Source organism: Crocuta crocuta, unplaced genomic scaffold, assembly GCF_008692635.1.
Source record: "Crocuta crocuta isolate KB4526 unplaced genomic scaffold, BGI_CrCroc_1.0 scaffold433, whole genome shotgun sequence".
Classification (NCBI taxonomy): domain Eukaryota; kingdom Metazoa; phylum Chordata; class Mammalia; order Carnivora; family Hyaenidae; genus Crocuta; species Crocuta crocuta.
Window position 1 is genome coordinate 121200 of NW_027530001.1, and position 27636 is coordinate 148835.

At 38.8% G+C, this 27636-nt stretch overlaps 1 long non-coding RNA gene across 1 annotated transcript in view; it reads right to left on the minus strand.

Annotated features, from left to right (window-relative positions):
• Window positions 1-786: 786 nt before the first annotated feature.
• LOC144231226 (uncharacterized) overlaps window positions 787-27636 on the minus strand; it is a 77812-nt gene continuing 50962 nt past the window's right edge. The window contains exon 3 of the long non-coding RNA XR_013335015.1: window positions 787-858. This is a non-coding gene — a long non-coding RNA (uncharacterized LOC144231226). The remainder of the gene's footprint in view (window positions 859-27636) is intronic.

Genomic DNA, 27636 nt, shown 5'->3' on the forward strand with positions numbered 1-27636 from the left:
TTAGGTTCTGATGCCTATTTGCCAGTCACCGTACTGGGCAGTGGGAACAGAACACCATCCACAACACGCCTGGAGGGTGGAGGGGGTAGATGTTGAACACTGGATCTCAACACAATGTGATAAAGATCTGATAGAAATTTAGTGTGTTACAGTAACAAATAATTGGAACATAATTTAGAATGCAAAGAGCAGTCGGGAAAGCCATTTCTGTGAATTAATAATTAATTGGGAACTCAACCAACAAATACGAGTTTTCTAGACAAGGAAGAAGAAACCAGAGGTGGAATGTATAAAAGCCTAGATGGGGTTCATTTATTCATTTGTTCACTAAATACAAGTTGATTGTCCTGTGTGCCTGTCTTTTATGTATCTTCTATGTCACCTGTAGTGGCCTTTCATTTGTTGATTTAAAACTGTGTGATTTTGGAGCATACTTTTTTTTTTAATGTTTTATTTATTTCTAGGAGAGAGAGAGAGAGAGAGACAGCGCGAGCAGGGGAGGGTCAGAGAGAGAGGGAGTCACAGACTGAAACAGGCTCCGGGCTCTGAGCTGGCAGTCAGCACAGAGCGCGACGCGGGGCTCGAACCCACGAACCGCGAGATCATGACCTAAGCGAAAGTCGGACGCTCAACCGACTAAGCCACCCAGGCGCCCCTGGAGCATACTTTTTAAACTCCCCAAAATATATCTGAGCGAGAAATAATTTTAAAAATAATGAAGAACAACATGAAAACCATATTATAAGTTACTGTTTATTTAGAGCCTGCTTTGGGGGTCCTTCTCTTCCTTCCTTTCTGTCTCTATCCAAGCAACAGCCAAGTGTATTCATGGTTGAATGAGGGTCTTCCTTCTTCACACTGCAATGGTGATTGGTAGAAAAGGGAAAATAATGGGAGGAAAAGGGAAGAAAGAAACGGCATTCTTTCTAGCAGCAAAGCATTGTGATGCAATGTAGAAAGTCCATCCTAAAACTCTATGAGTCTAACATACACAACAACAGAACTGCCCCTATCTCTGGGTCTTATTAAAACATGGAAGGGGAACAATCAATGATCTTCTCAACACAACTCCTAGGGAATCTTGCCAAACTGTGCCAAAGGGATTTGATTAGGGGTTATTTCNACTGTAAAAAAAAGTATGCTCTAAGTATCTCGGGAAAAGTTGTTGACAGCATTCATTTACGGACAATACAACTTCATTTATGTTATTCAAGATATATAATATCAAGCTATATTAAAAAGATCTCTATTTTAAATAACAAAATGAGTTAAGTAGATTCACATGTATGGAATGGCAGTCAGAGAGGACCATGAATGTCCTTCTTCATTTCAAAGGTCGAAGACAGCATTAATTATTTTTAACTAATGTCTATTTAACCACATGCAAACTTAAATCAGTTTGGGTCTGACCGATTCAAAGCCATTCTTTGGTTCCCTGCTCTGCTGCAATAATTGACTAGGTTAGACCTTGCAAAGGTCAAAAGAATGGACTCAGTTCATATTATTTTGGCTAATAACATAGTTCTTAAATCAAAATTTGAGAATTGATCTTTCAAAGTCACTTTTCCTCTCTATATTCATATGTAATTTCAAATTAAATGATAGATGTAACCAAACCTCACTTTTTATTTAATTACTTTTTAGTAACGGAAGACACAGTGGGAGGGTTTTTTAACAAGATCTAGGTCCGTCTTAAAAAAAAAATTCAAAAGGGAATTAAGAAAACCATGGGAAACTCGGCACTTAGTGAAGTTCTAATGAATGCAATTGGATGTGGGCAATCTGAAGGAAAAAATTTAGGCAGACATAATGCCAAGCAAGAGAGAAAATGAAAACGATCTTAGGTGAAGTTCAGGCGAAATGTAGAGCACAGTAGAGTCAGGTATTTTGGCAGTTAGGTTTAACAGGACTTCAAATACCACACTAAGCATTAACGTTGTAGCTTCAGCGTAAGGTCTTCCTTCGATCTTCTGGCAGCATCGGCCCAGGCCGGCACCTCTTGTTGACATCATGGTTTCATACTCGCTTTTCCTTCCCTCTCCAGGAATGGCCTGCCCACTCTGCTGTGCCGGGCTTGCCGTAGACCGGGACATGGAATCTCCCCCCTACCCAAAGCTTTTCAAATGGGACATGGAATCTCCCCCCTACCCAGAGCTTTTCCTGACTAATGGGCAGTCAAATAGCAATGTCTCCTCAAGACTCCCTTATCTCACCTGGCAACCCCCACAACTTGCTTCACTGTCATCACTCCACAATATACATTTACCGCTTGGCCTGGAGATAGTGCAATCTTTATTGAATATGTACATCTGCTCAATGTTTATTCAGTTGCATGTACATCTTTCAAATGTATTCTGTGACAGTTTTATCTCTCACACCTTAGATGACAGAGAACATATTTACTTAATGCACTTTGCATTGTGCCAAGCACGTCACCAGGTGTTGATACTATTCAATAAGTGCATTTGATTGTGATATATTCAAATGTCACTCTAGACACATAGGACTTGTGCATGTGTGTATGTGTAGACAAAATAAAATTCAGAAACAGAAAATCTCTCCCAAAAGGAAATTCAATTCCTGATTTAGTTATTTTCGTATTGTATCCCAATGCCATATTAACAGAGACAAAATGAAATAGAGAGTTATATTATCATTCATTGTCGGTAGGCTCAGGTCTTTTTATCTGAACTAAATGATTCCTTTTTCATGAACTATTACAAGCCCTTTGCCCCCTCCCCCACCCCCAAGCTATAGTAATATAGATCTGGCACATTTTAAAAAGGAAGAGTTTTCAAATCAAGGTTTATATAAGGTTTAGAGATGCTTTCAAAACCTAGTTGTAGATTTCCATAAAAAATATATTTTATGGTGAATTATTCACCAATCATTCAATCTACAAAGCATGCTGACTATATTTAAACCTGGATAAGGTCAAATTTTTCCCCATGTCAAAATGCCAGCTTGGCTAAATAATCTCACATTTCTAACCATGCTTAAAGAAAAACAAAATTTATGTATGGGATGAGAAAGACATTCATAGATAATTTTTCTGGCTTCCACACCAAGCACATTCATATTTCTCTCCTAAATCTGAAACCAAATGTTTGGTTTCCTAATATTTTTCCTGTCTACTGGATTTTTCTTTCCTTCTTCTATGTGGTCACTTACAGCCTGGCCCTTGTGTATTCTCCCAAGAAAGAATTGTTTATTTATATTAGCAGTCCTTTCTGGGGCTCCCTGTAGACTCCGTTTCACTGGCATGTGGAGTTACTACGTTTTTATTGTTGACAAGTGGTAGGTAGGATCCAAGCTTTTGTGGTTAAATTGTTTATTGATAATTACCTGTTAATTACCCCACCGCCTAACTCCTGTAATTTACTATAATCATTACTTTCCTTTTTCTTGAAAGCCATGAGCACAAAAACCAAGACGTGAGGACAAAAAATATACTTCCTTACCACCTTAAAACAAAAAGTTGGTTCTTTAATTAAAACCATTTAGAGTCAGAACATGTCCTCATTGTATAATATTTGGATTTGGAAAGGCAAACCAGTGTTATTAATGTAATTATAACTATGCCTAGTAATTGATTTATAACTGGTAAAAATAATTTTGGGTGGCAATCATTACATTAGGTGTCACATAGTATTGAGTCATTAGTGTTTTATTTTACTATAGAATGTTTTCCTTCCTAGAGTTGGCCAGAAAATCTTTGCTAAGTTAAAGGCTTGAAACAAAACAGACTGAACTCCACATTACTTATTAAGGTTTGAAGCTTTTTTATTTCAAGTTTCCAGCATCCAAAGCTTTATTCCAATGCAATTATATAACGCCCTGAATTCCCAGAGATATTCATAGAGAGGCCCTTACACTTTCTACAGAGTTATCATTGCTATGGTACAGTACCCCCCAACCAGCCATGGTGGGGGAATATATCTATGTCCAGGGAGACAGTGTACAATGGACCTCTTCAATTTGCACATTTCAAGAATCTCCCCCTAATCCTTGCCCTCCAAAGTTCTTTCAGTATGAAGATCATCTGGTAAAACATATTCTAACTAAAATTTAGAGTTACAAGTTAAGTCAAACTTTGACTCCAAATTAGCTCTGCCAAGCAAACAGATGGATTTATTAGGCATATATTCTGAAATGTGATAGATAAAGGGCTGCAAAGAATGATCAAATAAAATTCTAAACTAGCAAACAAAAAGTCTTGGAATAAACACAGCCATCATCCTACCATTTCTCCCCAACTTCCTGCCATTCCATACCTTTTCACTATTTTTCTAGGCATCTTCATGTTATATTGAAGATATGCATGAGCAAAGTGAACTCGTGAACTTTGCTGTAGCCATTAATTAAACCAAATTTAAGAACTGTCTGTGCTTTATATCATCTACTCCACCTCAACAGGAAACAACAAAGAGAGGAACAGCAAAAAGTCTTGATGTGCATTATGCCAATCAATTTACACACATCTTCCGGAGGACTCCCTATGCTAAATGCAGCTCTTTAAAAAAAAAAAAGAAAGAAAGAAAGAAACAGGTCATTTTAAAACCACAGTGGAAAGAACATGGCATTTAGAGTTCAAATAGCTGGATTGGAGTATAGGTTTGACACTTACTAGCTATATAAACATGCACAAATCACTTAACCTCACTGAACTTCTTTTCATCATTTAAAAAATTGGGATAAAAAAATAATGTTGATCCAACTCATTTCTTGAAGTTCTTCTACTGATGGTAATGATGTAATGATATAATAATGCACACGAACACACTTTATCAACTGCAAAGCATGGTATGATTATAATAATCATTATTAATCATGAAAATAATAAACACTCTTAAAAAAAACCCTTTACTGGCATAGAGAAGAAATAGGAGGTCAGCCTTATTTAAAAATCTAAGTAAGAGTGTCAATACACACACATTATAGCATTTCAAGAACTATTTTTCCCGGGGAGAGATTAAAGGCAAGAGAGGAAATGGAACAGCTTCAGCTGCTGTCATTGCATTCTTAGTATTTTGCTTGGGAGAATGAGCCCTGTCAAATGGAAAGGCTGAAATGAATACATTTCTCAGCTGCTTAGCAGATATGTTTTCCAATATAAGCTAAACATTTCAACCGACCTCGTTTCCATGTGAATATTTGCACTCCGGAATAGATGATGGGAACGTTAAAGGGAATGGGTTGATCTTGGCTTTGGAATTATATGGGCTAGGTGTAAATTTATTCTTAATCTTCAGCCATTATGTTTTAACATTCCTAGCTGAAATTTGATTGAGCTATCAAATGGTTCAAAGGCCAGTTCATGCCACAACTCAAGAACCACCGCTGGGCGAAGGTGGAAACCCCAAACCACAACCAAGTCCATCCATAGGGTTTTTCCCCATGAAGGTTACCACAACATACTTAGCATTGTTACAGACAAATTGTTACCATTACCAAGCCAAACAATTGTGTTTTTATGTTTTTAAATAGTTTTGGTAGCTCTTTAGAAACTTTACAGCTGGAGAGGAACTACATCTTGATGGAGCTACGTTAATAGAACTTTGCTCTGTGCCACTTTTTCATTTGTTTCCTGACCTAAACAATGGTCCCAATTGCCAGCTGCACATCAGTTGCTCATAGACCTGGTCTGGCTCTATGATTCAGCCAAGCTCCGCACAATCGTCCCAGCTCCCCACAGTTTATCATCATTGTTTTGTATAATTGGAAACCGAATTATTTATATGCCACTGCTTACTCTGCAAGCAAATTTACAAGGCAACTGTCTCTCTTAATCTGGAACAGACCTAATGTAAACAGTAATGCAAAAGAGTATTCAGATTTATTACGTCGCTTCCTTAAAGATCAATATTTAAAATGAATACATATTGTGGTAATTTAAACATGCAACATATCATGGAGCTATCTGCAGTAGAAATTTACAACGGCCTAAGACATTTTTATACTCTATTCCTACTTTCTAAAAATACCTTTTTTTTTCCAAATAGTAAGAAAGAAAAAAGAGTTACAAGTTCCATGTTAATTAGCCTCATTTGTAAACGTTCATCGAAACCTGTAACCTCAACAGACAATATATTAAGCTATTAAAAGGAGAATTAAGGTTACACTGAGTGGGACCCAGACAAGAAAACGAAGCTAAGTCCACCCTATGCAGTATGCGATATGTAGTTCAGAGCAGACAATAGTAAGGAATTCTGCAAAACCGAGCCCCAACCTGCTGCTCTTAGAGCAGCTATTTTAGTTTTACTCGGCAGGTCCTAGATTCTGTGGGTTTAAATCACTCCCTGTCTTTATTTAGACCTCATCTTGAAACTTTGAAATAGTATTCCTTTGACAAGAATCTGAGGTCCTTCAGACCTCGCATCACGCCAAGCTGCCGGGCTGAGACCTTACATGCCAAGTCCTAGCCTACGATGAATTTTTATAAGTGAGTTATAAACCCCTCAAAAACAGGGCTTATAATGGAAATGCTGACAGACTCTTAACTATCGAGTTTCTAGTGGGTTCCTGTTTAATAGACTGTATTTCTTCCCCTTGAAGATATTAATTTACTTTTTGAAATGTTCATTGCTAAGATTAAGCATAGGTTTTTGAAATGTGCTCATAGGCAATTTATGCATGAGTAGAAATGTACTCTTCTCCAGATGTACAGAATACTAATTTGAAAATGATTTATAAGCCACACCGTACTGTACATTCCATTCCCTCCTGAAAAGTTAAGACAAGGTTTTCCTCTGACATAACACCAGCATCCTCTATACATTGTAAACACAGCATATTAGCGATGGTTGCATAAATCCTTGAGATGTCAACTCTAGGATGGGTCAGAATAGAAAGGTAAGCTTCCAGGGCCAGTGAAATAAGGAGGAAAAATTGGAAGGTTCAGGAAAAGAAAAGTCAATTAAGCACATGCTCAAATCGCAGCTTCCCATCTTAAGGGAGTACTTTTGTGTTTTGTCCAAATTAGTCTCCTAAAATCTTAGAATGTTAGAATCAAAAGAATTTTAGAAATCATTTAACCCAGATGTTACAAACTGGTGGCCTCAGGGCCAAATTAAGCCCACGATATGAATAAGGCACATAAAAAAGTTGGCATCTAATGATGTCAATAATAAGTAATTGGAAAATTTCATCCCAAAGGGGAGAAATTCTACTTCTCTTTAAAAATGGAAATATTTGGCAAACCCTTAACTTGCATTCTCGGATAGAAACAAGTGGCCAGGGCTGAGCAAAGGCACGCCCTTTTAGAACTGGAAGGAGTCCTTTTCTGGGCCAGGGTCCGTTCTTTCGGTTTTACATATTCATGTTACCTTCCTAGCCCCTGGCATGTTTATGTTTGTGAATCCTGTCTGGAATTTATCTTGCCCAGGACTCTAAGCTTGTTCATGGTAGGCCCCAGACGAAGAGTAAGGTCAAATCTTATACATTTCCCTCTTGGCACTATCAACACCCTATCTTCCAACACAGTGTCCTTACTTGGTTAAGAGAAAAGTGACTCGAGGGCAAAATAAATGAAAATCTCTCAAAATAAATCAGGGTCATCGGTAACTATGGCTTTATTTACCTCTTTACCATTTGACTTAAAGAGTACCTCATTCTAGACTTCAGTGACTCTTCAGAGGTACAAGAGAAACTCTATTATTTTAAAGGTTGTGGTGTTTTAAAACTTGCAGAACCTTTTCACACCCACCACACTGGTTCTCAAACTTGAGCTTCACCTAAGAATCACCTATAGAGTGCTTACAGTAATTAAGCCTGGGCCCCACAAGAGATTTATTAAATCAGAATTTCTAAATGTGATACCCAGGCATAATACAGGAGAAAAAAAAAATGCCCTAGATGATTCTAGAGAATAGGTAGGGTTAACAAACACTGGTCCAAAAGGCAATTGATGACTGTATTGTATTCAAATGGAAACACGAAAGACATTTTTTGGTTTTGAAAAGGATGTGTAATAGAAAATGGCTTTAAAAGCAGTTTTGCACTTTTCTAGATACACAAAATGATGGTGACCTCTCGCCTAAACAAAATGGTTATAAGATTACCCATAGCTACTCAATTCATGGGAATGGTCTTTCATTATTGAGGAAGAAAGGTCTTCCTAAAATAGCTGGGAAATAAACAGTGAGCGTATAAATGATGGGGCAGTCAGCGGGGAAAGGTACAATATCTCTGAAGGACGACACAAGATGTATAGGAGTTCCAGGTTAAGAATAGTCCTCAATGTTTCCTGGAAAGGAGTTCCACATCCTCAGGAAGAAGCGACTATCTCAGAATATCCCATTTAGATACACAGAAGACGGAAGTCACATTTACAGTAACAGTTGAGCTTAAGCAGAGAATAAACTGTAATTAATATCTGGTAAAATCAGAAAAGCACCAATTACTCACAGAGGAAACTATAAAAAAATATAGATACTATGGAAAAAGAAAGACTTTTAATAGGGTAACAGGGCCTTTTATTAACTTTCAGAATCCTGGTTGCACAAGTTCTGAAAACCTACTTAAGAAAAAAAACCACACACACACAAACCAAAAACCCTCCGCTGATGTGTGTGTGTGTGTGTGTGTGTGTGTGTGTGTGTGTGTTGCATATGGATATCCATTTCATATGCAGGAGAGGATCGATATCAATTTTGAAGAAGAGAATATTTTCTAGTATGGATGTTAATTATTTTTCTGAATGTTCTATTTCAAAAGGTTGAAAAATCACAAACTTCACAGATGGTTTAGGTAATGCCTAATTGCTTGTCTTCTTGTTATGATCCATCAAATGCTGCCTTGTCATTAAAAAGGCTATATATAGTTCAGAATTCAGAGCTGGTGTACTTCTTTTAACCAATATCTGCAGTCCTTTAGAAATTCAGAAGCAGTCTTCCTGATTCCTTCACTGCCCCCCTTCCCCTGCCCATGCTGGCAATTCTATGTGATAACAGAAGTAATAACATACAGACTTTCCATTCTCATATGTGAGCCCCTCTAACAAGCCACACACAGCACTAGGAAGTTTTTATATGTTATCTTTAAACTTTATAACAAGATAGAAAGGTAATTATTACTTTACTTCTTACAGATAAGGAAATTAAAACCTAGTGAGAATGAGGAACTTGCCCAATCTCACATGGCTGGCTGATAGCAAGTCTGAGATTCATGCCCAGTTCTATTACAAAGTGCCTAGATCCTTCTGTTTTAATAGATTCTTCTAGGTACTATTCATATACAGGATATAATTTTTTAAGCAAAAGAGTTGAGTAGTGCAGCTTGTATAGAAAGCCTCCCTACAGTTATCTATCTATAAAACAAAAGTTCTTGATAGCCTCTATTGTTGATTTAAGAAGTCATTTATCAGAAAAGATACAATGGAATTTGCATCATAGATGATGTCAAGTCAATAGCATTGCTACAGAGGTTCTAAGCTAATGATGTCAGCACTTAGGAACATATCTGGATACATTTTATTTAAATTACGTCATATGTTAAAATAAGAATCAAAATAGCCATGTAAAGGTGAAATGGCATTACTGTTAAGGAGTCTATGGAAAGCAATCTATACAATACACAATAGTTATCAGTAACTGAGTGACACATTGACAGACATGAAACAGTAAAAAAGAGTTCTCAAAGTAATCAAGAAGGAGAATATCTTACAAATGTGATAGGAAAATGACTTAAGGCTAAAGAAACTAATCAGGAGAAATAGCGATCTTACTTTCTCTCAATCAATTAATCAATCAATTTTATTGAGATATAATTCATTCATTTTAAAGGAGTAGGTCACTAACCTCTGACAAATGCACATAGCCACAAGGTCACCACCCCGAACAAGAGAGAACAGTCCCATCTCCCTGCAGAGCTTGCCCGTGTCCCTTTTCAGTCAATTTCCCCTTCTCCACAACCCACCCCAGGCAATTATTGGCCTGCATAGATTAGCTTTTCTATACTAATCAGTATAGGTTCATTTCCTTGTTCTAGAATTTCATACCAATGTAATCAGAGAGTCTATACTCTTTTGTGTGCAGTTTCTTTTGCTCAACACAAGGTCTGAGATATTCATCCATTGCTTGGCATATATGAGTAGCTCATTCCTATGCTGCTGAGTAGTATTCCAATGTAGAAAACACCAAATTCGTCTAATCATTCAACAATTAATGGATATTTAGGTAGTTTCCAGTTTCCTGATACTACGATTAAACAGTACAGTACACGAGTGTGTGTGTGTTTTATTGTTGATCCTGTCTGTTCATTTTTCTTGGGGAAATATCTAAGAGTGAATTGCTAGACTATATGGTAAGAAACGTGTAAACTGTTTCTCCAAGTGGAAGCACTATTTTACACACCCACCATGATCTCTCTCTTTTGAGATGTATTTTTATACTTTCATGGGCGTAAATGTTACCCCTTGGGGCTTGGGGCATGAACTCAGTGATCACATTGAGATTGGCCAAAAACCAAAATCACAAAGAAACACTCAAATAAAAACTCTCCTACCGATCAACTGTACCAATTACTTGGTTAGTGCATCTGCTTGTCTTCTCTTGTCTCTGCCTGGTGGGAGAGGTAGAGGTCTCCTCCATGCTTCTGTGTTCTTGTGAAATTAACCAATCATTGCTCCCTTCTCTGATTCCGTCTTCCTCTGCAGCACCACTAGCCACTGCCTCTATCTTAAAATATGTTCTTCCACAGACCTGCAGGTCTCAGCGCTCCTGACTGCTATTTTACAGGGAGCTTCTACTCCATCTTTTACTACTTTGATGGTTATAGTGTATTTGAGTTTAGGGTTAAGCCCTCGTCCTTTCCCCACACTCTCTTCTTTTTTGTTTTGTTTTGTTTTGTTGTAAGCTTATTTATTTCTTTTGAGGAGAGTAAGAGTGTGTGCAAGAGTGGGAAAGGGGCAGAGAGAGAGACAGAGACAGAATCCCAAGCAGGCTCTGCCCTGTCAGCGCAGAGCCAAATGCCAGCTTGAACCCACAAACTGAACCCATGAAATCTTCACCTGACCTGAAATCAAGAGTCGACGGCTTAACTGACTGAGGCACCCAGGAGCCCCTCTACACCCTCTTCTGAAGAGGCTCCACCCAGTTCCAGGACTTTAAAGACCATCCATGCTCATGACTTTCAAATGTAAACCTTCAGTCTTAACTCGCTTTTGAGTTTCAGATCTTTATATCCAGTTGCCCCCTTGACATCTCCATCTAACAGGCTCTATCTGTCATCCATTTCCTCAGTCAAACACAAAGGAGCTATATTCAAGTTCTCTTTTTGTGTCTGCATCCAATGTATTAGAAAAGCTTTTAGGGTGTGCTTTCTTTCAAACATATCCAGAAACTGTCTGTATTTCTCTCTCTCCCTCTCTCTATACTTCCACCACACTCCTCAAAGCTACCACCCTTAATGTAGCAGTCTGCACACTAACCTCCCTACAACTGTTACTCCTAACAGCAACTAGTGACCTTTAAACAACACAAATCAGATCATGTCATGCCCCTATTAAAACACTGATGGGTTGCTACTGCATCTAGAATAAAACCCAGGAGCCCGGGTGGCTCAGTTGGTTAAGTGTCCAACTTTGGCTCAGGTCATGATCTCAGGGTTCGTGCGTTCAAGCCCCGTGTTGGGCTCTGTGCTGACAGCTCAGAGCCTGGAGCCTGCTTCAGATCCTATGTCTCCCTCTCTCTCTGCCTCTCCCCCATTAGTGCTCTGTATCTCTCTGACTTTCAGAAATGAATAAAAACATTTAAAAAATTAGAGTAAAATCCAAAACCTTCCTGCCATGACCTATACAGTCCTGCCATATTCACATGGCTACAGAATAGAGGTTACAGTCAACTATTTCAGTGAATAAAAGGGACCGGGCGAAAATCATGTGTCTAACTGCTTGTAAGGTGATAAACTTAACAAGCAACCACTTACACTATCTTTTCAAACAGCGCGAAGACATTACAATGCAAGTAACCCAAACACTTTGGCTACCTCCGCTTTGCTACCTCTACCCTACGGGTTCTAGTTTCCACTTAGCCCATTGACCTCAATTGTTCTCCACCCCACTTGCTTACTTTGCTCCTGGCCTTACTAATGTTATGCAAATAGGGCAAGCTTGCTCTTGCCTCAGGGCTTTTGCCCCTGCTATTGTCTCTGCCTGGAATGCTCTCCAGCCTGGTTTTCACATCAGCAACAACTCCTTCTTTCCCTTCTTTCGTCCACACCTCACCCAAATAGCCCATCTTCAGGGAAACTTCCTTCGCCTCCTCCTTGAAGTCCCTTCTCATCACAACACTCACTCGCAGGCACCGTTTTGTCTCTTCCTTTGCACTTTTTACTACTTGCAATTTGCTTATTTATTTCCTAATAGAACTTCTGTCCTTACCACGGGAATGGAAGCTCCATGAGAACGAAGATACTGTCTATCTGCTTGATACTGGACCTGTAGCCTGTGATCATCTTGTAACTGCTCAAAATGTATCTGTTTAATTAATGGGTCTCCATAGTAATGGAAATATGAAAAGTAGAGCTAGGTCTAGTTCCAAACATGTAGCATTTTGGCAGATCAAAATTAAACAGGAAGCAAAAAAATTAGAAAGGAATATATGAAGAGCTAGGTTAACGTTTTATGTTTTAACCTTTTAAACATTTCCCTTACCTCCTCTTGAAAAAAATGTTTGTCCCATGTGAACTAATCATTTTTGCTCCATTTCAATAATACTGCCTCAACTTTCACCATGCTGAGATGGTGACATGGGGGTCCATTTTCAAATAGGGACACACTTGGATAACTCCAAACCAATGAGCCTGAACCTCTTTTAAAGATCTTCGGAGAAGAAAATGCCATAGAATTTTTTGGTGTTTTAGGTTTTTCTTTTTCAATAAAGTTCTCTCTTAAAGTAAAAACAGAAACAAAAGCAAAAAAACAAACTTGTGTTTTTGAACTCTTTAAAGACTATCACAACCTAGTGAATTTTTTTTTTGCCAATGATACAAGATTAAATCGATTTGTTTGTCTAGAGAAAATGAAGTTTTTATTTGAAAGAGGGTCCTAAAACTGAACCAGAAGTTTCCGTTTATTTTACCAACTGGGACCCCGACTTCAGCAGTAAACACTTCCTGCTCCCATGGCTGAAGGGCTATATATTATCTGAAATAATTTCTTTAGTCTGTGACTGGAGGAAGAAAAGTGACTTGCCCTTATTTATCTTTTTTAGGGGCTACATGGATTTTAGTGTCCTTGAAAACAAGTGATTGAGAACAAAGAATTAGCAATAATACACATCTGTATGATACCATTCATCTAAAGATCTCAAAGCATTTTTGAGTGTCTACACTGCCCCCATCTTTCAATTGCTAAAGCATTTTGGTCGAAGGCAGGCAATACAGCTATATTTGTTCCCCTTTGCGGCTTTGTACAAACCAACATTTAAAAAAAAAAAAAAGGTAACATGTATGGTTGTCAGTGGGATTCAGTAGGGCCTCACTCAGCTGGCAGCTAACAGCCAAAACTTAAACTTGCACCCAGGCAATTCCCGGTATGTATGGTCAAATTTAATTTAATTATAGTATAATCAGGTCTTTAAGATTAAATAATGGAAAAGACATATTTTAAGGGACACACTGATGTTTGCAAACGAGAATAATGCAGACCTGCAATAGTACATTTATTCTTAAAAAAAAAAAAAGCTGACGCAAAGAAACTTCACTTTGATTAAAAATAAACTCTTAACTATCTTTTCAGTTATAGCTTTCAGAAGCTCTTGGTTACATTTTAATGAGGGGAAAAGGTATTTTGTTTGTTCAGTTTTAGCTCTCTCTTTAGCCTTTATTGTAAGGGATCGAATACCTTAATACCAATGCATGTTATAAAGTAAGGAATTCAAAATGAGTTGTAAGAAATGTTTGGAGGATGATTCTCAAAACCTTTTTCTCTACCTGGATTTACTGATAAATATATTTTCTTGGATTAGAGATGGCAACACAATGATTATTATTTTATATTACAACCTTCTACCGTTAGAATAAATCAGTCTGAAAGTTTACAAAGGGAAAATATGCATTAATACCTAAAGCATATATTATATATATTACAAATCTAGGTAGAATTCCGTCTGCAAAAATCAGAGCACATGAAGGTTCAGAAAACCAAATGCCCAGGCTTCTCTTACAGAAGTTTGAAAATAGGAGCGCAGTTTTTTAGGAAGCCAGGATCACTTACTAAAAGTAGCCATGTTTGTTTAAGTTCGGCTTATATCCCACACAACTTAATTATTCCTTACACAATATTTTGTGGATTAACGTCTTCCATAAACAAAGATCAAAAAAACTAATGTGAAAGGAGACTTATGAAGTATTTTCCGGGAGACCCGCTGTCCACCCCTCCCTTTTCCTTTTTTGAAAACAGCAGACTTTCTTCTAAAAGAAGCAATTTTACATGGTGTGTAAAACCGACCTTGGACAAAAAATGGAACACAAAGATTAATCACTTATGGTGAATTTAAACATGAATCCGTGGAAATTCTCCTCTTCTGAAATCCTCCATTTCTTTTAAAACATTCTGGTAATAAATTGCTGTGAGTTTTTTGCCATATCCTATGTCCTTACTCACTTGGAACTATTGATGCTTGGCACCCATTCAACGATGGTTACATACACTTGTAAAAACAGGAGCTGGTTCAGTTTCCCTTTCAGAGTCATTTAGTGAAGTTATGCTCATTGATTTTTACTCTCATTATTAAAATTCCTCATTAAACCTGCCTGAAAACTGAGTGCGAGTCCTTTTACCTGATGTGGCAAAATTCACCCTCACCCCTCCCCGGGACCATTTTATTACAAAAGAACAATGGATTTCCTTGCTGGGTAAAGTCAGAGCAGTGTGACTAATGCACTTTCTATCCTACAGAAGGCCTAATATTGTTAATTTACAAAATCAATTCAAGGGAACCACTTTGAAGGCAAACTCGGGTCGTGCATATGGATCTCTCCAGAAATGATGTGTCAGTTCCAAGGCTGGCATTCCGCCTCAGCTGGCATCTCGCAGTTTTCGCTCTTCCAGGCAATTTGGCCCTTGATTTCAAACAAATGCATCCTGAAGGCCTAATGCCAGGAATAGTTTGATATGATTTATGCTTCGTATTTTCTCACAACCCAGAAAATTTTAGACCTAAAAGACATATTTTTTCATTATTTAGCATTTGCTGTGAGTCGTACGTAAGCCAAAGTTATTTTAGTGTCAACCTTAATTTTTCTGGACCTCTGAGTGAAGTCAACTCAACAGTGTTTCCACCTCTTGTTTGTTGCACAATAAGAAAGTTTGCTGGCTGCTATCATTGATCCCTAAGTTCTAAGTCTTTCTTTCCTGATGGTAGGATGGCAGAAATAACATTTGGTTGCCATCGTTTGATGTCAAAATGACCACTATTTTAACTTGTTTTCCCCAAAGAATTTACTGTTTCAATCAAATTCACAGCACTACTCTTACTTACTCAGAGCTTGTGGGTATGGAAAACCTAGGTAGATGAATTTCTTTGGAAAGTAAAAATCATCTCTTGGTATCCTCCCAACGCTAAATAGAAATCAGTTGTGGTCTTTCTTGCGGTGCTTTGGTGTAGGTATACCTTCAAAGCAATAGCTGAAATGTTCCCAGATCTCTTAAATGACATTTGGCCACTGGCCACCAGGTCACGAGTGGTCAAATGTGTGGTTTTCCACCACGATTTCTGCATTCATTTTTTTGTTACTGCTAAATTGAGGTGAAATCAATGCACTACTTATTTAAGCAAATCTTCCCTCTTAAAACAAACAAAAAATGCACATTAAGCCATCTCCATATCCACTGTTTGCATGGATTACTTAAAACTGCTTAAAATAGAATACATATTTTGCCCCACAATTTAAAAGTCATAAAAATTCACCATTGGTTAATTGAGTCACTACTAGCCGCTGTACCGTATAGAACAATTGGCAGAATGCCCCATTACCATACAGGAGGATGGATTATTCATAGTGAAGATAATGGGCACCCCAGATTTAGAGGATGAACTCACGACAGAACAATGTGGACTGTGATGCCACAGTAACCACTGACCACATGACTCTTTACTCATATTTATTTGATCTCCACAGATAAGATTTCTCACCTCTTGTCTGTGTGAGTGAACTATAGCTAGACCTGGATTTCTTTTCCTGGGGTGTCCCTCTGATTTTTGATCACATAGTTCTGTGGATGCAAGAAGGTATAAAACAAAAACAGGAAAGACTTGGATATGGGGTTACATTATGGGTTTGTAATCAACTAGCACATTGTACTTGACCAGAACAACACTGGTCAAGTTCGGATAAAGTAGTAAAATCTTTAGCTTTTTAATAAATTGCCCACAATTAGTATAAACTCATTACCACTTACATGAACTACTTAAAACTAAATATAGGGCTCGTAATTCAAAACTTATAAAAATACCAACATCGAGTTGTTTATCTCACTCACAAACATAATAGGCATTTTACAGCCTGACCCAGGCACTGACAATTTCATTATACATCCAAAAGTCTGAATGTCTCTGATTAAATACTTCTTTTTTCTTTTAATAACCATCTAGTGAAGTTAATGCTTATGACAGTGATCATTTAACCACTATAAATCATGCCAGGCTAAAACTTTCACAATATAGCTTCTAGGTTGAGGACTTAGAAGAGAAATTATATTTTAATGATGAATGAAAAGGAGTCTCACGAAACACTTAACGAAAATAAAGTGTTTTTTAAAAAAATCTATAAATTCAGTCAAGTTCCAGAAAAATGATCCATTTAATCAAAGTTGTGTAACAGGTTGTGACATTCTGAAAACGGTATCATTTTAATATAAGAGGATAACATTTTCATCAGAGTAACCATCCAAGCAGTCTGTTATTTAACTTGTAGTGAATCTTTTCAATCTCTATGGAGAACGCTAAAATCAGGGGTATGCATGCCCTAAAAAACTTAGTGGCTCGCCAGTGTAATGGAAAGTTACTTTAGGCAAGGATCCCGACAATACCGCAACTCGGGTGGGAAGTTTACAAGGAAAAACAGGAAGTGATGCCAGGGATCACTAAAGGACACTTCCCTTTTGATTGGAATGAGTTATTTTAACGGCCCAAGGAGTGCGATGCAGCCAGGGGGGGCCAGGGGGAGGCAGAGTGTCTCTCAGATAAGTGGTCTCCCACTCTGACTTCAAAACCTGTGGAATACCAGGTTAGAGTAGGAAAACTTCCTATTTGGTGCCCAAATACTACCGGATGAGGTCGGTATCACCGTTCTTTGATTTCATCCTTCTGTGCCAGGTATGCAAAAGAGCCCTGCTACTTCTTGCCCGACTTCATTCTGGGAATTTACATTTTCTCCCTTTAGTTACGTTTACAATTTTATTTTGACCGAGAATGTGGCACTGTATTGATTTTAAATTTATTATCACAGTGGGTTCGGATGGGATTGCAAATCCAGCCGTGAACACTCTTCTCACTCTTTCCTCACCACCCACCCACCCAGCCACACACACGTAGCTGCACGTGGATGTGCTTTTCTCCAGTATCCCAAGCTCTGTCAAGTTCTTGTATGTGTTGTAGTTCACTGCCAGGTCTGTAGTTCACTGTACCTCCCAGGGTCGCCGCTGTGGTCTTTTTTTGCAGCAACTATAAAATTCAGCCCATTATCCTCACTTGCTATAAAAACAAAAACTCAAGGTCCACAGGATCAAAGGGGTCACTTGAAAATAATTTTGTAAGCAGAGATACCGAATTTTCTATTGTTTCATGCGTCCACATGAATATCAATATAGACTTGTATGTCAGTATCTTAAGATCATCTCCAGATTATAATGTAAATGTATAGCTAACTTTCTTCATCGAAAAAAATTAGGAGGCTTAATGGAGAATTAGAAAATAAAGCTCATTTGCTTCTTTTCTCAACCATCACCTGTTTAGTGAGACTTACTTACCTATAGTTTCTACTTGTCCCTCAGCTGCTAACACTTTATTTTCTTCTTCCTTGCTTTATTTGTTCTTCACAGCACTCCTTTTTATATAATAAGTTACATATTTTTTAAAACTTGTTTATTATCTATCCTTACTAATAGAGGGAAAAGTCTCAGAAGGCAGAAATATTGGCCTGCTTTGTTGACTAGTATATTTCCCGGGACTAGAATAGTACCTGGCTCATAGGTGGAGCTCAAGAGATATTTGCTGAATGATTGGACAGATCAATGAACCTAATGCGAGAGATGAAGGAAAGAGTATAAAATAAGCTTAATGGTGTAGATTCTGGTTTTAAGCCGTTTGTCCAAATCCACTTTTGCCTTTTAGTAGTTGCATAAATTGGATCAAGCTATTTAATTCTCAACTTTTCTTCATCCGTAAAATGGGGAAATTCCAGGACTATCTCACAATATTGTGAGGAATAAACAAGATAATCAATCCCTGTATAGAATTTAGCACATTTTCTGAGACTGTGTTGCAATAAATGTATAATAAATGTATTGTAATTATTATTACTATCATTACCATCATCATAACTATCATCCTTGTCATAATTTTAGGAGGATAACATTAGATGACAGTCATGATCGGTTACCTAAAAATACTTCAGTAAATGGCATTTTAGAATAAATTTACAAATTGTTCCAGTTTCCCTTTACAGACTTTTGTCTGGCTACGCAATCAATGATCCAGCTATCCAAAGAGAATTGCTTCTTCCCTCCCCAACTTCTTTCTGTGCAAGGATCTGAATTATGGGCCCGGAAACTGTCCATTAATGGCCTTTGGCCATCTGGACCCATGGGCTTTCCTGGGGCTGAAAGAGATGTTTCAGGGAGGGTCAGCAGGCAGCTTCTGGAAGTCTCGTGGTCTGGTTTTGGGTGGTTTGGGCAGCAAGAAAAATCATTTAAATTTCTTGTTTTCGTTTAGTCTTTACCCGTATATTCATTGCACTCATTCGTTTCTCCATTCCTTTGCTCTACATATCTTGACTCTTTACGAAGGCATTACAAAGGGTGAGAAGCATCTGTGTCACAAGGCAGTTTGGCTCCAGTGAGAGGCAGACCAGAAGCCTGAGTAAAGTGCTTTGGTTGTTGTGGTTTTCTGACAATTCTAGTCTTGTCTTACAGTTTTCCCGTAGATGTGCCATCCCAAATGGCAACAACTAGCCTAGCCACATGTCACTCTTTTAATTTACTAATTAATTAAATTTAAAAATTCATTTCCTCAGGCCACGATTTCTCAGAGCCCCAATTTAAGTGCCCAATAGCCACGTGTGGCTAAAGACTGCATAACTGGACAGCCCAGACAGAGAATCATCCCAGAAAGTTCTATTGGTCAGTGCCGCTCCACAGAGCATGAGTTAGTGATCAATTTATAAGTGACAAAGAATTTTCTGGGGTCCATCATTACCCAATATTAGCTAGCGTATTAAAGCAAACGTAATTGAAATGGCAAGCAATAATCATTAGCAGAGATTCCAAATTAGTGTAAAGGTACCTATGGTTTTGAAATTAATTCCAAACATTGGCTGCCCTCAGCGCCTTGTTACAGCCTCTTATTCTTGCCATTAGACAACAGCGAACCCCACATATGGTGCCCTGACTGGTCACATGATTTTTTAATATCCACATGATGGCACTAAAATGGCCTATTAGATTTACAGTGTCATTAACCTTCCAAAATAAAATGAGAGTCTGCTCTGGCAGGGGGATAAAAAAAAGTGTGGCTGCCGTTGGGTTTTGGGTAACCAGTCTGTGAGGAAATGCTGACAGGGGTCAGTGTGACATCATCTTTCATCCGGCCCCAAAGCTGTCAGGTCCTCCCCAGATGTCTGAAACGCAGATATAAATTTTCATTATCCAGCAGCAAAGGGCCAGAGGTACACCAAATGAATTTTTTACCAATCAAATTATAGCTCGTTGCCAGATTAAGTGTAAACGCTAATTTTGTGAAGTTTTCTTCTGGTCATTTATCTACAACTCCACAAAGTAACCTTGCTGAAGCTGGAAAGATTTCCAAATCAAATTATTGTTTTTATAATCTTGTTGTGGACACCACAAAATTGAATAAAAAGAAATTCCATTAAGAATGAGTGGGGCCTTCTTCCATGGAACAATTAGATTTTTTTACATTTTTTTTTTTTAAGAAAATGCAAAGCCAGGGAATATTAAAGAATCAGAGAAGACAAGACTTCACCATTCCAGGCCTTGGTTTCTCCATCTATAAAATGGTGGGACTGGATTATGGTTATCACTGATTCTGTGGTCTAAGAATGACTATAAGGATCTATGCTTCTATACCTGAGAATTTCATATCCAACGTCCTATATTTTTAATATGAAGTTTGGGGACAAAATATCTCCCAATTAAAAACATTGGGTAGATCACATAAATTCAGCTATGTATTTACTGCTTGGAAATGTATTTATTTTCCCTTAGAAACAACATGACAGATATCAGAGTGATATCTGATGTGACAATGAAATACAGCTGTGCTATAACAGAACAAGTAATCTATTACTAGTAGTAACAATACTATAGTGTCCAACCACCTGATTCAACAAGAAGTATACTGGAAAAGACATTCATGTTTTACTCTGGACATCAGAAGCTGCATCTCTTCTGTTTAAGACTCTGTAGCCTTTCTCTCTTCCCTCAAAGTATAACCCACTTGGAGTGACTCCCAGGACTTCAGGTGGGGCCTCAGCAGGGAAGGGTCCAGCCAAGAGAAGCAAAAGAGCGGAAATGGAGGGTGTGGTAGGGGAGGTAGGGAAGGGAAGTTCTAGGTGCGGGAAAGCAAACACTGAGGGAGACCCGGAACTCCCATCAGGTATAAAACCCAGATGCTCTTCTCAAGAAGGAGAGAAAACAGTGACTCTTACTTTTTCCTCTGAGCCTCGGGAATGCTTCCTTCGATTCCTGTGCCCTAGGGTTCTTGCCAATTATTCCTGTTCTCAAACACAGACACCTTGCAGAAGACAAAGGCCACATAGGTACCAGGACTACCAAGTCTTTGCCCCCAAGCATTGAAAGGTTATGTTTCAGAGATAAAAACTAAGTCATGCACACTGACTCTGAGCCTTCGCATCTAGGATGGGATGGGATGGGATTGCTGTGCTAAGAAGCATAGAGGTTAAGGGGGAGAATAATCTAAGAGACCATAAAGAATGTCAGCTCCCCCAAGGCACGTTTCCAAGTCTTCCTTGCCCTACGCCCCTCACCACCGACAATATTGCTACCTATGTTTATGTTTTATTTTATTTTTTTAAATGTTTTATTTATTTCTAGGAGAGAGAGAGAGAGAGAGACAGCGTGAGCAGGGGAGGGTCAGAGAGAGAGAGGGAGTCACAGACTGAAACAGGCTCCAGGCTCTGAGCTGGTTGTCAGCACAGAGACCGACGCGGGGCACGAACCCACGAACCGCGAGATCATGACCTAAGCGAAAGTCAGACACTTAACCGACTAAGCCACCCAGGCGCCCCTATGTTTATGTTTTAGATTGGCAAACGATTGTCTGTGGGAGAACAAAGGCCCAGCCGCAATGAAGTGACTTATGTGAATAAGAGGTGAGTGGATGGAAATTCGAAGCAATGGCAAGAAGCCAGGTGTTCATCTAACACTGAAACCCCAAGTAAATTGGTTTATTACTTGGACAGCTTTGGGGGGGAGGGGGAGCCGTGACATCCTAGCTCTCTCCAGACCTTGCCCTAGTGCATTTAACAAGTCACTGTCATCCCCACACAGAAAAAGCATAGTTGTATCCTGAGTCAACCAGTGGTAGTTTTCAGTGGAAAGCCCTATACCTCAGCCATCATATTCCCACCTACCCCAACAAACCTCACAGTAAACACAGAGTAAAAACAGGCCACTGAGGATAGCATGAAGGGAGAGAAATAATGCCCCAACCCTTATAAATATTGAGATAACTCATTGTTTACAGCGTGACTTAATTTTAACATGGCTGGACTGAGTTTTAAATGTACGATATTTGTGATCCACCAGGGATTGAGAAGCAAGGCAATGGGGGCTACAGAAATCAAGAAACCTGAAAAGTCCCAGGGGCTGTAAGGCCATCCAGCACTTGGCTAACAGTGCAACAATCTGTTGAGTTGAGCATAAACGAAGGATACAAATTAGATTTCCCCTGAAAGCCACAAGATTAAACATTAAGGGGCAAGTTCTTGGCAAAATGTATGCGTGTGTTTTCCAAAACCAAGTTTTATTAAAAAAAAAAAAAAGTTCACAAAGTCTGTTAAATACATTGGTCAAATTTTCACATACTTAAATGTGTGCTTAACACAGTAATTCAGGTAAATCAAGACAGAGATGATACTGACAAGTCTAATGAATTTGATTTGGAAGACTCTAAAGTGAGTTTTTAAGAGAAATGGTATTGTTCAGTGTCAGTGTGACTTTTAGTATGAAATCCACATTACTATACAATATTAAGAATATATAAACCATGGAGGATATTCTGTGTTCTAAATATAAGTGGAGAGATATAGGAATTTAATTTTCAACATCTCATAATCTGTATGTTAATAGCTAATGTTAACTGAGGAAGGATTCTCCTGCCCCAGCTGCTCAGAAGAGTATGCCTGGACTTCACCATCTCCAAACCACTAAGGATGGAGCAGGTGAACTGGGTCAGTAAGTATGAGAAGGACTGCTTGTGTTTCGGAAGCACCTAGGAGAGAAAAAACTCTGGGCTGTGGTCTTAGCTGTATCTTTTCCCAAATGTAAAAAACAAACAAACAAAAAGACCCGTACCCAAGGGTACCCTATTCCATTGGCTTGTCTTACAGATGCAGATGACATAGTAGGTGGCTTATCCTAAAACCATTGCTTGAAGGGCCACAGATTGGTAAAGGAAATTAGTAGCATACAATGGAAATGGTTCCATAAAGTATATTTGAGATAGAAAAGGGGAAATTTGCCAAAGGCACCTGATTTCAACATGTAATCTTCCATTGTCTCTTTTCACCTATTCGTGAAATTAACCATTTCTGAGCACACATTCCATCATGCACTGCCCTAGATGGCCCATTATCTCCTTGTTCTCTTCAAGGTGTGTTTCCAGCAACTACCTCTGCTTTTTTAATCCAAGTGCAAGGAGGGTGAAATGAATATTATGGGTAACCATGAACCCATTAAGGGGATCACTACAGCTAATTTCACTTGGATAAAAAGGAATAAGGGATAAAAGCATAGCGTGGTTCTCTACCGGGCCCATAGTCCTTCAGGGTCATTCTTTTTCTAGAACTATTAAAGAGATGAATAAAGCAATTTGTGAAAAGTACACGTAAAATATTTTATCTATTTAAATGTCATGAGTTACATAGATTTTATTGCCTAAACCTTTGTAATTTCTTCATCCTGAGTCTGTGCCTGCAGCTAATACCAAGCATCTACTAATTGCCAAGAAGGTGCAGTGATTCTCCCCATTTTATACATGAGAGAATCAAGTAATAGAGAATTTAGGTAACTTGCCCAAGGTCAGAAAACTAGCACTGTAACATAGTGCTACATTTTTCCCCTTCAGCCATTTACCTACAGTGCAGATGTATTCTTTTTATTTAAAAAAATTATATGCAATGATCAGTGATGATCAGTAAAGGGGAATCAGAATAGTTCTCCAGGGTTCACATATAGAGATCTTACACAAAGTTCTTATTGACTGCAGGAGTTTAACTGACTTGGTGCTGTACTCAGAACTGAGTACCCCATTTACCAAAAAAAACAAAAAACAAAAAAAAACCCAAAAAAACCCCACTTTCTTTTATTGTATTCATGGCAATGAGCAAAAGAATGGATGAAGTCATTTGATTCTGAGAGAAGATGGTCAGAAACTATAAAAGGGAATGTCTACCCTACATGGGAGAGGGATCTAACCTTATCAGTCTTTAATCTCTTGACACTGTGACCATAGAGAAGTCACTTCCTGGACACTGCAGCTTCCTTTTTTGAAAAAGATTATTTGAACTATTTAGTAAAACTCACTATTTTATCTTATAAAACAGCCCAAGGTGATGGATTGCTGGGGGAAGGAGGAAGTCGGTTAAGACCATACATAGGACTAATATTAGCAATCATTTACTGATGGGAAGAAGGACTAGATAGTTTTTACAGAATGACATAAGTTTTTAAAAACTCTAGTGATTTGAAAAAGATTACAAGTTCTTTTTTTAATTCTTTTATTGTAAGATATACTCAGAGAGAAAGGAGACAGGACACATCAAAGTGGATTCCGAACTTGACAATTCTTTTAACAATTCTGTCCCATCCTGTTGCGATTTTGTGCGCAAAATTCCGTTTTGGTACAATGTCCAATTTCTCCTAAACTAGGAATGTATTTACCAAGTGGGTAAATTTACCTATTGGGTAAATGTTTCTAACTGAGAAATTCTGTACAGTTTTTTTGCTTTTCTTTACCATAAGAACTAATAACTATTCGTGCAATTGGTTTTCTGGCTATGGGGACAGGATGTCATGAACAGGCTCTGACTCCAACCAGGATGATAAAGGAGACACTTGAGTGCTGGAAACCTGTAAGATCTACTCTCCTAGCAACCCAAGTGAAAGTTTTGCCATTTCTGACCGGCAGGCTAGATGCAGCCTTTCAGCAGGGAAGTGTGTTGTGGGGGCAGGGGAGAGATACCAGTGAAAAGAGTTATCAATATAGATGCAGCACCGTGCAAGACATGCGATAAAATAGCTTGTTTTGAAAAGGAAGCAAGATTAGACACATGCCAGTAGTTCACGATGAGGCACATTCAAGATATGTTTCCAGAAGTGGGAACCAGCATGCAGCAGGCAAGAGGGAAGGATTGCCAAATTTGGGACTGTGTCACTGTGAAAGTGAGCCTAAAACAAAGGGTGGGTTTGCCGCAGTGTCCCCAATGGGAACAATTGTTTCCTCATCTGAGATTCTTTCTCCCAGAACTCAAGAACAATTGAGACAAATGTATTCAAAGGTCAAGGGAACAGACAATGCTGGGAACACTAGCGAACGCAGCGACAAGCCCTTGTGCTTCCGTCACCACAGAGAAAACGGACAACAAGCAGAGGAGCCTGCAGCAAATCTGATTAGAACAATCTCGCAGCGTTCCTGAGCAACTTCTGTGGTTTCGTCGGAGTTCCTCCTCTACTGTAGTCTGTGCCACAAATCTACCACAGATTTGGCTAAACAGATGATTTTCTTAAAAAGAATTATCTATGGTGGTTTAGCCATACTTCGGGTGATACTACAGTAGGAAGTCATAATGGAAATGCTAGCACGTGACTTGCGTCTCCTCACCCCAGTACAATACCTGCTGCCACTTGAATTTGATCACTGAAAGTCATCCACTGTGCGGGGGGATGTTATGATCAAGGAATAAAAAGGAACTGAAAAGTAGCAGAGGGCAGATTACTGTGCTTTTATAAACTATAATTTATGCAGAGACCAGTTTTTCAAGAGGCTTGAAAAAAACGGGGTGGGGGGGGAGTTTTGTAAGACTATAGTAAACTTTTTCAAGAAAGCAGTATATTAAAAATAAAAACAGGATAAAAATAGAAGAGAAATTTATGAAGGAAATTCAGAGATGTGATTATAGCATCACACTAATGACATTACAATTAACCTCAAAGGCATTTCCATGCAAACTTCCCTTTCCAACATAAGTCACTCGAGCCAAGGAATAATCCTGTCAGACTGAAATACTGCATACTTGGTGTGAGTCTAAAAGTGTTTCGGCTTTCTTCATTTTGTTTTTATTGCCAAGTTGGACAGCATTAGACAGAGCTGTTCTGGAGTTAGAAGGATACAATAGTCTGTAGTTTTAAAAGTTTAAGGTTTTTTTTCTTTTTTTTTTATGCTCTTGACTCAAATGCACCTTTTAAATCCCAAAGCGGGCCACTCCTGAGGCTACGCTGTGCACTCGTATTTTGGCTCACTGGGCGTGATAGCATTGGACATGGTGAAGATGCTAAATAGCGCTTTTAAATAAAACACAAAACCACTTGATAAAATACATGCTGATTATATAGCCCTAGCTTTTCACACTCACATATATGTGCGTGTTAACTGCACTGGCTTGGAAATACTGGTTCTGGCTTCCTGGTCAATGGTCCGTTTACTTGTACTAAAATCTTCCAGAGGGGCTCCATAAAAGTCTGGTCTACTTGTTAAAGAAACTGCCAACCTTACCAGCCCCTTGGAAGGAGCTGACGAGCTTTCTTAGGCCCCTTGGGGATATAACATGCTAAACTAGGAAGTGCCATCCATGTGTGATGGCCGATCAGCGGACCACGCAAAACAGGCATGTGGAAAGGTGGTCAGCAGACACTAAAGACGCCGCAAGGGCATCTTACCAAAATAGCTTTGTAAACAAAGTCTCAGAAGTTATGTTCTCTGTTGGTGATGGCACCTCCTGCTTGGTCTTCTGATCAGACTCTCCAATGACTGGGTGCCGGGTGGGGGAGTTAATTCCGGATCCACAGAGAAGCTGAGGATACTATTTCAGGTCAGTGGAGGTCACCACACAGGGAGTTATGGGAAGGTCCTTAAAGGTGGAAGGGGCCCACTCAACTGACCAGGACCTGGGCTCTGGAGGTGGATTCCATCTCTCCCACTGTCCCGTAGCTCCTGGTCCTCTCTTGCAGGTCACTATTAAAAGCCGGGCCTCTCGGTGGTTTGGCTACTCTGATTATGCCGTGGAAGGAACACTCCTGAGTGTGAGATCTTCTGTATCTCAGAAGCCTCTCCAGCCAGGTATGGTTGTACTTTAAATCATACTAATACGAAACCTCTTTTCTAATCACTTATATGGATTCTCTGTTCCTTCGGCTATGAATCTTTTTCATGTCATAATCCTACATGGCTCAAAAACGTTTTTGAAACATGGAGCTGATTAAATACAACAAAAACCAAACAAAGAAAAGCCCAAATAGAAGAAGATTAAAAACTGCTAAAGAGCTCACCTTAATTACATTTTTGAGTTGTCTTCCTCTACTGCCCAGCATTTTCTGTCAAGGAAGAATTACTTCAGGGGCCTCTTTATAGGCTATACAAATGTTCTCTTTGCATTTACCTCTCATTTTACAGAAAATTTCTGCGGTGTCTGCAGGCAGCTACCTTTGCTCAGAAGCCACTAACTCATATACTCCCCTCATTTCCCTCTAGGCCAGACCTTTGTTACTTAAATCTGCCATCTTGGCCTTTCTCTGAATATTCTCTTTTTGTACCAAAAAGGAAGAAAAAAATTCTGTCTTGCGGGATCCCTTTATCAAGAATACCAGTTCTTCCTTTCTTAAGATACATGGGGTAGGAAGCATCTTGCCTCCTTGATGATATGACAACGAAGCAGTGATTGCATTTTACACAGAGAACCATTAGCTTTTCTTTGGGAAACCAGGTCAAAGGTTGCTTTCATGGGGGGTGTTATAAATAGGCCAGTCTTCCTAAAGGAAGTTTGGATGGATTTCCAAGATGCCAATTCATTATTACTTAATTTCTTGTTAACATCTATTAAGTACCAGGCTCTAGGTTAAGGTTTCTCCTTAGAACCCCAGCTCTCACATTTAGCTCTTTCCTGGAATGGTTAAATCCTGCTCAGAAAGGACTCACAGCAATCATGACAGACTGGGTT